Raw genomic sequence first — 12,522 nt, 5'->3', positions numbered from 1 at the left:
AAAAAAAAATTAAAGACCTTTTATCAAAAGATACCATGGATTTCAACAAAATTGTAAATATAATTTTGAATATTTTGTTTATGCATGCCATGTATATGTTTATTTTTTCTATGCTTCACCATTAATTGACAAAATAAAAGTACAAATTAAACTTCAAAACTACTGTGTTGAATAAGATAGAGAAAAATTAATATCAATAAAACTCCCATGGAGATTGCTAATTGGTATAAAATAAAAAAAAACAATCTTAATTCTAACAAACTTGTACTTATAAAAGTATAGAATATTTAATAAAAAAAGGATGCAAAGCTTTGAAATGTAAATTCAATTTATTATCTCCTTCAGCCAGCATATACTTTGAAATCTTTGCACAAAATAATTAAAATATATACAAAAACACAATTACAATCCTAGATAACAATATCCATACAACTACCACTTAAGACCAGTAGCCTTTCCTAAGATATGAATCTCTATTACATACATACTAGGTATATATATATATATATATATATATTAAGATATATTTATTTGTAAAAGACGATTATAGAAATATGTATTTTTTTTAATTTACAAAAATACACATTTTATACTAATTTTTATCATAATGGAACCTTTTCAGCATAACAAGGAAATACAGCACAATAATTTGGACTGTGTGTATGTGTGTGTGTGTGTAATTAGTACATCCACACACAGTCCCATTGTCTTTGCATTCCTGGGATCTTATAGAATTGTCAACATATCACCAGGAAGTCAGGAGAAGAATACACAAGTATATCCAGCAAGGTAGCAATGTGTCGTTCATCTAATTGAAAGTTAGGTCAATAAAAAGGTATCATGAAAGTGTTTTAATGGTGAAAATATATACATATATATATATATATATATATACACATGTATGTATATATACACACACACACACATATATATATATATATATATATAGTGATGCTGGGACCGATTACGTAATTTCATTTCATTTCCTCATATCTGATTCTACAGGTGTTATGAAGGAAACTTTCTGTATTGGATTAATAATTACTATGTATAACAGGCACTGGGACTGGGGAGGCCATTCAGTGCCTTCATAGCAATATTAAAAACAAACGAATCAACAGGAAAAATACTCTATAAGAACATCATTAAGAATACGTAAAATGGATAGATGTAACATCTAAATTTCATAAGGTTCAGTTAAGTACCAAGTACTTTCCTATTACAATTTCTGGTCACTATATACAACGGCCCCAAGTTTAATTTCCATCTACAAGTTTCAATAATGCTCTCTCTCTCTCTCTCTCTCTCTCTCTCTCTCTCTCTCTCTCATATAGTGTGTGTATATATATATATATATATATATATCAAAACAGTCTATTATAGAAAAATTAAGGCGGCACAAGTATCATCAAATAAACTACATGCATATGACAAATATCTTTTAACTACGCCCTTTCTCAAGAACTGCTTATAACCGTAGCCCGTGGGAACCATCTTTTATAAGAAAAACCATTATAATAAACCCCTCCTTTCTCTTACAAGAAAAAGTGAAATAACTCGAAATTGTCACTTCGGTAACTGTCCGGCGTTTTAAACCACAGCTATCTTTATCAATAGGAAATCAAACGACTGCTTAACCCTTCCTTTAAGACACACCCACGCTAGTAATCGTCTTCGGACAAACCCCTTCATTAACTCGTGCACTGCGATGCGAGTTCTGCCACACACACACGTGCGTTAGATTCACTTCTCCGATGACGCAAGAATTCACATCCCTTTCTATCGTAGTTTAGGACTTGTGCCGTATTATTAAACATATACACATTACCTGTCTGTCTGTCTGTAATATATATATATATATATATATATGTATATATATATATATATATATATATATTGTGGGTGGAGAGAGAGAGAGAGAGAGAGAGAGAGAGAGAGAGAGAGAAAGACCCATACTTTAATATTTCTTTAACCATCAATTTCATATAATGTTTACAAACGGAAATAATCACAAGTAAACCCGACTACTGAGAGATAGAAATATACCGAAAAGAAGGATAAGCCAGACAGAAAATTTATGAAAATGCCAATCAATACATCAAGGATCTTACTTTTTTTTTTTTTTTTTAAAGTAAGCCCATGGTTTGCAATTAAGTGGTTTATGATACATTACTAACAAGGTCTTTTGAATATGTAAGAGAGCCGATCCTTGATTTCCAACACAGTCAGAATAGGAATCAACTTCTAACTAATTTACACACACACACACACACACATGATAAAAGCAACATTTTCAAATTTGCAATGACTTATTTTTCACGAAAACATGTCATATAAATTGAATTTCGATATAAGATATCTATTAACTTGGTTATTTCTCTTCCTTATAGTTTATATATGAAAGATTTATTTTAATATTGTTACAGTTCTTAAAATGTTTTATTTGTTCATTATTTTTCTTATATAATTTATTCATTACCTTATTTCCTTTCCTCACTGGGCTATTTTCCCTGTTGGAGCCCTCCCTTGGGATTATAGTATCTTGCTTTTCAAACTAGGGCTGTAGCTTAGCAAGTAATAATAATATCATCATCTGACGGAAACTATACATAAAACTCTTAAAAGTATAGAAAAATCTTGCAATATTATTGACAATTTAAGTAAATTATATCCACAATTTTAGATTAATAAATAAAACCTGGTTGAATCTTATTAATCCTGTGAACCTTCTTTTAAAAATCTATTATTATTATTATTAGCCAAGCTACAACCCTAGTTGAAAAGCTATAAGCCCAAGGGCTCCAACAGGGAAAAATAGCCCAGTGAGGAAAGGAAATAAGGAAATGATGAGAATAAATTAACAATATATCATTCTAATAGTAAAAAAAAACTACAGAAAAAAATGCTAAGAAATAAAAATGAAGAACGAAGCTCAAATGACCACTGGGGAATAAAAATCACTTTCACCGAATGAGAAAGTCTTCCTTATTCTTTTTTCTTACGGGAACAGTTTTAAGATGGATGACGGATGAATGGTCTCCATCCATATCAGCATCAAGCACTCTTCTCTCTCTCTCTCTCTCTCTCTCTCTCTCTCTCTCTCTCTCTCTCAAGTCACATGCACTGACTGTAAACATGCCTATTATAGAGCAGATGATATTTTCCGGGGAGAAAGGATATACAAGTCCCATAGATGTGAAGCAATATACTGTACTTCCCACTTAGGGAACAATTTTTTTCGGGGGGGGGGGTTATCTATGGATTTCTGTCACGGTTTATTGAAATAATACACATATATCGTTTAAGGTACTGTGTGTATATATATATATATATATATAACATATACATATATTTTTTTATATAATATATATATATATAAAACAAATATAAATATAATATATATATAAATAAATATATACAAATAAATATATATATATATATATATATATAAATAAATAAATATATATATATATACAAATAAATATATATATATATATATATATACAAATAAATAAATAAATATATATATATATATATATATATACAAATAAATATATATATATATATATATATACAAATAAATATATATATATATATATATATATAAATATATATATATATATATATATAAATAAATAAATAATATATATATATATATATATATATATAATATATATATATATATATATATAAATATATATAAATAAATATTATATATAATACATTTTGCACATTTAAACGTGCTTTTCATATTTCAAATGAGCCATAATTTATAATACATTAAAGTCTGGATTCTCTTAACGACCTCGGGATCAGAGCGCCAGGCGAAATCACTCAAAGATTATAGTATCTGACCGGCCGGGTTTCGAACTCTGGTCCAGGATACTTGTATAAAAGTGACCCTTCCACTTAGCCGTTTCTGTTCCACTGCAGGACAAAGACCTCACACGTCAATTCAAGTCTGGGGTTTGGCCAGTTTTCATTACCACGCTGGCCAGTGCCAATTGCTGGTGAAAGATTTTCCTCTGATAGCTCACAACAAACAAACCTAGTATGGGTGGCTCTAGCTAGTACATACTTAACCGCGATCCTTTACAGAAATGTTTCATTCAGATCGCACGTTTGACAGACTTGCTAAAAAAGTAATGTTAAAATTTCCCACTTATACTTTTTCCTTACATGAAAAAAAAAAAAACTAGAGACAAATGGTGGATAATGGTCAGCAAGAAATCCTAACTCACCCACGGCACAACACCAGGGATCGAACTTTAGTTAACAGAAAAGGAGATGAGAGGAGCTTTGCGATGATTAATAGCCAATTATGGAGATGCGAGGAGATTTCTGCGATGATGAACGGCTAATTGAAATATTTTCCATTTTAACTATACCACTCTTCAATCATAAACTACACTAAACACCCATCTCTTATTTTCTTTTCATTTTTTACAAAAATTTAAGATTTTCAAAAGATACTTTACGTTCTAATCTATCATCTCCCGAACATTCCAGCCATCATAAGTCACGTTACTTTCAGGCCACTACTTTTAGATCTTCGGCCATCCATAACTTCAGCGGTGCATCTGCAAATAATTACCACTAGTTTTGCATCTTTTGGTTTCTCTTGAAAAAGGTTCATTGCCTCTACATTCAGAAGATGCTTTTACTTCACGCTTTGCTGGAGAATTGGCAAGGCTGGAGTAAGGCTACTATTTACAGATGGTCTCTCACTATTGGGTTAACAGTTCTCTTGCTTGAGGGTACACTGAGGCACACAATTCATTGTTTCCTTAGTCCCTTTCCTCATTGGGCTATTTTCCCTGTTGGAGCGAAGCCCTTGGACTTACAGCATCCAGCTTTTCCAATTAGGGTTGCAGCTCAGCTTGTAATAATAATAATAATAATAATAATAATAATAATAATAATAATAATCATGGGAAATGCCATAGCCTCAGTACCATAGTCTCTCACTGTCTTGGGTTAGAGTTCTCTTACTTGAGGGTACACGCAGGCACACTATTCTATATGTTTGTTTATTTCCTTTCCTCACTGGGATATTTGTCCTGTTGGAGCCCTTGGACTTACAACATCCTGCTTTTCCAAATAGGGTTGTAGCTTAGCTATGGCCTCAGTACCATGGTCTCTCACTATTGGGTTAACAGTTCTCTTGCTAAAGGGTACACTTAGGCACACTATTCATTGTTTCCTTATTTCCTTTCTTAACTGGGATATTTTCCCTGTTGGAGCCCTTGGACTTAAAACATCCTGCTTTTCCAAATAGGGTTGTAGCTTAGCTAGTAGTAATAATAATAATCTTGGGTAGTGCCACATCACATTCTCGGTCCTCGACGCCTTGAAGATGTACGATCGCTTTCTTTTTCAATATCTTTTAGACCTCAGGATAGACAAAGTTCAACCAACTGTAAACAATAACAATATCTGGAAAGTCAGTTTATGGGATTCTGCCTTTCTCATTTACTTTTTGGACGATGAAATACTTTTTTGTAACTCGTGAAATACTATTTATATATATATATATATATATATCTATATATATATATATATATATATATATATAAAAAACACTAGCATAAACGTACATAGAAGAGATCATTCAAATTTGTAATCAATCAGCCAACTGATTACTATTTCAGCTTATTTACATTCTAACTTCTTTTCAGGGTATTTTCCATGGCAATTAAAATACAAGCTGTAAATTCTCAAGATTCTGCCATAATTTACAACAGAATATTATTCAATACATGACCCCTATAGATTACCCGAGCGCCATACGTGGATACCATGGTGAGGGGTAGATGGAGATGGTTTGGGCATGCTCTTCGCACTCCCCAAGAGAGATTAGTTTACCAAACTTCCAACTGGGCTCCACAAGGCACTAGAAGAGTTTTAGACCCAGACATACATGGCTGAGGACTATGAAGGGCGAAGTAGAAAATAATGAGTGGAGAAGTATTGAATTAAAAGCTCAGGGTGGAAAACGACTGCCGAAATTTAACCGAGGCCCTTTGAGTAAATGGGCGTAGGAGGAGATGATGAAATTCTTTGGATTCTGCCACAATTAACAACAGTGTATCAATCAATACATGACCCCTATAGACCCACAAACCTATTCTCTGTAAGACCATTCAAAAGATAAACATGAAGTCACTTTCAAAGATGACTATTTTTCATATGGAAGTTTTTCGTTTTTTCAAAAAGTAAATGTACAGAATGTAGGCTATAAAATTCCATATTCTTTTTAAATGACAAAAGTCGATCACTATTAAAAAAGCAATTTCCTCTATAAAAAAAAAAAAATTGAGAAATCGGGCTTCAATTTTTTTTCCACATGTGGTATTGCAAAGGTAAATCATTTTCACCCGACATGATTTGTTTGATCATAAACAAAATGAGGACATTCATGCCATGATTTAACTACATTCAAACTCTGACCATGGGGTGACATTATCTAAAGGTTTAAAAGTCACTCATGAGCGGCAAGGGACCGATCACCGAGCTGTCGCAAAAGTCCTACACACCGAACATACGTTCTGTGACACAGACCCCTATCCGTAAGTTAAGACCTGGAAGGAGCAGGCAATGACTACAAGTTGGTATTTGGGGGTGACCCAAACCCTAAACCCTTGCTCTCAAGGAAAGTATGGTAATTTAACATGTGAAAGCTATCGAGCCAACAAAGCACGGTTTTGTACTCACGAGCCATCAGAGCACGGCTTTGTACAGTACTCACGTGCCAACAGAGCACGGCTTTGTACTCACGAGCCATCAGATTGTGAGTAGCTGATAATCCCACTACACCACCAAAAACCAAATCTGAATGGAATACATTTCATGTAGAATAGAATTTAATGTTTATAACGATATCCAATGAAATATTTTCTACCACTTAGGAGATGTAATGACAAGGGAATATAAATCAACCAACAGAGAGAGAGAGAGAGAGAGAGAGAGAGAGAGAGAGATCAGCTCTAGTCAAGCACATCTATGCATGATATTCTACACCTTTGGGACGGGTTTGACTAATGTCTTTTCCAATGTGTAATAAATGAAATATTTCTACATATGCAAACACACACGGTACTCTCTTCAAATATGTAATAAATGAAATATCAATGCATACACATAGGGTAATTAGGTTGTATTTATGAATTCAAGTCCGAAAGGTTCGGCACCGGGTTCCGAGAAGCCATTTGGGTGCATCTTTGACCGCTAGGAAGCAAAAACAAGTATAGTTGAGCGCTAAAAAGTGCGTGCACATATTATTATTATTATTACTTGCTAAGCTACAACCCTAATTGGAAAAGCAGGATGCCATAAGCCCAAGGGCTCCAACAGGGGAAAATAGCCACGTGAATAAAGGAAATAACCTACATGAGAAGGTTGAGAACAATAACAAAATTAAAATAAATTGTAAATATATAAACTATAAAAGCTTCAAAATAACAAGAGGAAGAGAAATAAGATAAGATGTGTCCCCGAGTGTACCCTCAAGCAAGAGGGTACAGTTGGACACTGGAATTCCAGCCATACCTTGAAAAGACGCTGCAGAAACCTATAGAATAGTATAGATAATGCCTACGGTGCACCGCTTCAGGTGTAATGTTTGCACTAACGCCCCACTTGGGCACACAAGGAAAGACACAGAAATAAACACAAGGGAGAACTAAACTTCATTTCAACTTTTACGTATTTTATATAAAAGTTATTTTATTGTATATAAAAGTTATTTTATTGTATATAAAAGTAAATAAAACCTAATGAAAGTCCATAAAACCCGATGAAATCCATTTAAATTAATTTCAGATATAAAGTAAGGCCAAATTTCATCTTGTTCAGTATAAGATATTACTGCAATTTCATTTAATAATAACAAGTGCTTCACTCCCCGTTTAAACGATATCACAAGATTACTAAGCTCTCCGAAGTCCAATTACTACAAATGCTCAATTATGTGAAAATATTAAATTCTTAAGAAAGTTGATTTCAGAAAAGATTCTTTAATGTCATTCTTTCACTTCTAAGACATATAAACAATAAGTGTTAAGTTTTGATAAATTTGATTTCTCCTCCTGAATGTGTAAAATAATATCGTCTTTATATATATATATATATATATATATATATATTCTAATAATGTGTAAAAAAATAAATGGACACGGGCAGGACATATAATGAAAATGGCAAATAACAGATGGACATTAAGAATCACAAGATGAGTCCCAAAAGATTTCAAACGAAGCAGGGGAAGGAGGAGAAAACGATGGATTGACGAAGTAAGAAACTTTACTGGTATAGACTGGCATAGAAAGAACATAAAACAGACGGGAGTCTCTCTCTCTCTTTCTCTCTCTCTCTGACACCCTTCAGTAAACAAAATAATGGCAAGAACGTTACTTTCCCAGGCTTTACATTGATGTCAACAAAACTATTTCCTCATCACGTCAAAATTCCTGGAGAGCGCGTCGAAGACTTTACTATTAGGAGATCGTGAAACCAATCAACTATGCCAGCATCGTCATCTTGGTCTATTTTTTTTTTTTTTTTTTATCTTGGTGGCTTCCAACTTTTAGGAGTATACGAGTAAAATATGGATACTACTGGTAAGAATGTATCACAGGGGAAATTCTACTTTAATGGGTGTACGATATACCTAAGATTGGTGCATTATTATTATTATTATTATTATTATTATTATTATTATTACTTACTAAGCTACAACCCTAGTTGGAAAAGCAGGATGGTATAAACCCAAGGGCCCAACAGGGAAAAGAGCCCCGTGAGGAAAGGAAAAAAAAAGAAAAAAATATTCTAAAAACAGTAACAACACCAAAATAAATATTTCCCATATAAACTATAAAAACTTTTAAAACAAGAGGAAAAGAAACTAGGTAGAACAGCGTGCCCGAGTGTACCCCCAAGTAAGAGAACTCCAACCCAAGACAATGGAAGACCATGGTACAGAGGCTATGGCACTACCCAAGACTAGAGAACAATGGTTTGGTTTTGGAGTGTCCTTCTCCTAGAAGAGCTGCTTACCATAGCTAAAGGGTCTCTGTACAACTATTCCAGATTGTAGGTGTACGATATACCTAAGATTGGTGTACAGCTATTCCAGCTTGTAGGAGTCCGATATACCCAAGATAGGAGCATGATATACCTAATATTGGCGTACAACTGTCGAATGTAAGTGTGTGCACGCGTATGTGTAAGGTTAACCTAATTGACAAGATTGTTCTGTTTTTCTCGAAGTGGTCTGGCCAAGTGGAGAAAATGTAAAAAAAAAATGGAAAAGTTTCTGCCTAAATTTTTGTTACCAGGTTGTGATGCTCTGAGGCCGTTGACTCAAAGGTGCAAGTGAGATTTATAAGTGGTGCTACCAGGATATTTTTTCTATTTTGGAGCTAGTTTGAAAACCAGAATGCTACAGGCAAAGGGACCCAAATTGGAAAGAGAAAAAGTAACAGGGAAGTAAAAGAAAAAATTAACCATAAAAATTACAATACAAATTGAAATTTAACACTGCTCAGCATAAAAAAGAAAAAAGAAAAAAAGTTTGCATCAATTTTGAACTTGTTCCAAAAGTTCAACAGTTTAAGAAAATCGTTCCACAATTTGGTCACAGAAAAGACGAAACATCTGTAGTACTGTGCAGTATTGAGCCTTGTGATAGGAACAGTATGCCTTAGAAATAACTGCATACTTAGTTCTACACGGTTGATGGTATAGTCTGGGAGGCTGTGAATGCAAAAATAATCAGATTATGGTTGTGTTGAGCTAATTGAATGACAGTAATGCAGATTAATATTCACCTCAGTAATAAGAGATTTAATGATTCAGGATGTTTTAAAATTCAATATGAGAGTCAGCTACTGAAGACCAGACGGGGACTTAACACGTTTCCTAAGACAATTTTCTAAAAAAAACACCATGTACAATTGACTACTTCATTAAATACACATTTGTGATTTTTTTCGGTGTTTCATAAAAAAAAAAAAAAAAAAGTCCCAAAAGGACCATACACTCAACCGAAACCGATAGAGACGTGTACTGAGAGAAAATAATTGGTTTGGTAATAACCTCATTGATAATTCGACTAGAACCGAGACACCAGTTAATAATGATTGCTTCACGTTAAGACCAAACAATAGAAAAATTACTTTTATTACACGACGGAAAACAGCTATTCCTAAACTTCAAATTGTTAAAAGTTATCTATGTAATAAATCATGTTCATAAGATTTCATTAAAAAAAAAAAAAAGTTACAAGTAACGAACAAAAGTGGGCTATCTACTATCAGTTAAGAAACTAAATTAGCTGTTATCAACGACGAAAATACTATAAAATATATCTATGAACTAATTTGTTTAAATATATCCTTACGTCACTTGATTCTTTTTTTTTTTAAATCACCAGGAAACTCAATTATCGCAATAAATAAAAATTTCAGATTTAGAAATCTATTTTTCTTCCAATGGAGTAAATGTATAATATCTATGGGAGTAAATACATTCTCAAAATTACATAAAAAAACATGATTTATTCATCTTCGGAAAATTAAAATTTCTTGCTTCTAAATTTAATATACAAAAATATTAACTAAATCAAAGAGGCCAATTAATTTACAACTGTATCAGAGTAGGTGAGGGCTGTATTATACAGGTCAGAGTAGGTCAGGGCTGTAGTATACAGGTCAGAGTAGGTCAGGGCTGTAGTATACAGGTCAGAGTAGGCCAGGGCTGTAGTATACAGGTCAGAGTAGGCCAGGGCTGTAGTATACAGGTCAGAGTAGGCCAGGGCTGTAGTATACAGGTCAGAGTAGGCCAGGGCTGTAGTATACAGGTCAGAGTAGGCCAGGGCTGTAGTATACAGGTCAGAGTAGGCCAGGGCTGTAGTAAACAGGTCAGAGTAGGTCAGGGCTGTAGTATACAGGTCAGAGTAGGTCAGGGCTGTAGTATACAGGTCAGAGTAGGTCAGGGCTGTAGTATACAGGTCAGAGTAGGTCAGGGCTGTAGTATACAAGTCAGAGTAGGGCAGGGCTATAGTGTACAGGTCAGAGCAGTCCAAATACTTCCTAACAATAAAGAAAACTTCACACTTTCAAATACATAAAATCCTTCAAGCAATAACAAACAGCTAAAAATAATTAGAAAATTACTAATTGAGTTGATCTTCCTCTTCAAACACAAATTACAACCAACTGAAGCTGTCACTTAATTTCCGGATAATGCTTTACACCCGCTCTGATAATTAGCTGTCTCGCTACGCCCTGCAATACGCAGTGAACACGATCATACAAAACCGTCATGAATTCAGATACCATTGATTATGATTTTATTCTAAAAGGATGTTTATTAATATTAGTCAACTAGATATCGCTCATGAATAGCAGAGGCAAAGAATAGTGTCAATAGCCTAGCAGGACAATGTCCTAGAGACTTATCCTATATATTGGATACAGTTGAGTATAACATCAGTTTAAAGACAAGTTTACTTCAAATATAGCTGTATCTTTTTTTACCACATTAAATGGATATACAGTTTGAACAACGATGCAGCCTAGTCCAAGAGTAAGAGAGCATAATATGCTGCTTTTATATCTCGTGTATGACGTGACCCCCTTAAATTCAGCTTCAAAATTAGTCTTCAAAACTCGCATGTTACGCGAGTATATAAGGTATTATTATTATTATTATTATTATTATTATTATTATTATTATTATTACTTGCTAAGCTACAAACCCTAGTTGGAAAAGAAAGATGCTATAAGCCCAGGGGCCCCCACTAGGAAAATAGCTCAGTGAGGAAAGGAAACGAGGAAAAATTAAAAATTTTAAGAACAGCAGCAGCATCTAAATAAATATTTCAATATAAACTGTAAAATCTTTAAACAAAACAAGAGGAAGAGAAATTAGATAGAATAGTGTGCCCGAGTGTACCCTCAAGCAAGAGAACTCTAATCCAAGACAGTGGAATACCATGATACAGAGGCTATGGCACTATATGGTACATATAATCTGCCCCTGAGCCCCCTTTCCACCCAAGCTAGGACAAGAGAGGGCCAGGCAATGGCTGTTGATGATTCGGCAGGTGCAATAGAACGCAGGAATTCTTGGCTCGCTTAGCTCTGAGAAAGTGCACCCTGTCACACACACACTGCGCAGGGAGTTCCATGAATTAATCTTTACTACTTGAATTCTACATAATATTGCGGAGCAATCTCCCACCACGTCGAAAATAGAAACGAGGGGGGGTGGTATTTCTGTTATCCCTAGGACAGTGGCATTGCCCTATCAAGAAGGACAATGCCCTAGAGACTGACCATATATACATATGATCACCGCCCAAGACCTCTCTCCACCCAAGCTAGGACCAAGAAGGGCCAGGCATCTATCTGGGCTACAACATAATCCCTTTTTTTTTCAAATTCTAATTTTCTCTCTCTCTAAAATAACAAACATTGAAAAAAAAAACTGACACATTACAAAAAAATAATATAAAAAAAT

At 34.0% G+C, this 12,522-nt stretch overlaps 1 protein-coding gene across 1 annotated transcript in view; it reads right to left on the bottom strand.

Annotated features, from left to right (window-relative positions):
* LOC137656785 (oxysterol-binding protein 1-like) overlaps positions 1-12,522 on the bottom strand; it is a 100,507-nt gene that overhangs the window by 12,338 nt on the left and 75,647 nt on the right. The window lies entirely within an intron of this gene.

This window comes from Palaemon carinicauda, chromosome 17, assembly GCF_036898095.1.
Source record: "Palaemon carinicauda isolate YSFRI2023 chromosome 17, ASM3689809v2, whole genome shotgun sequence".
NCBI lineage: Eukaryota > Metazoa > Arthropoda > Malacostraca > Decapoda > Palaemonidae > Palaemon > Palaemon carinicauda.
This window is presented reverse-complemented; position numbering and strand designations above follow the sequence as displayed.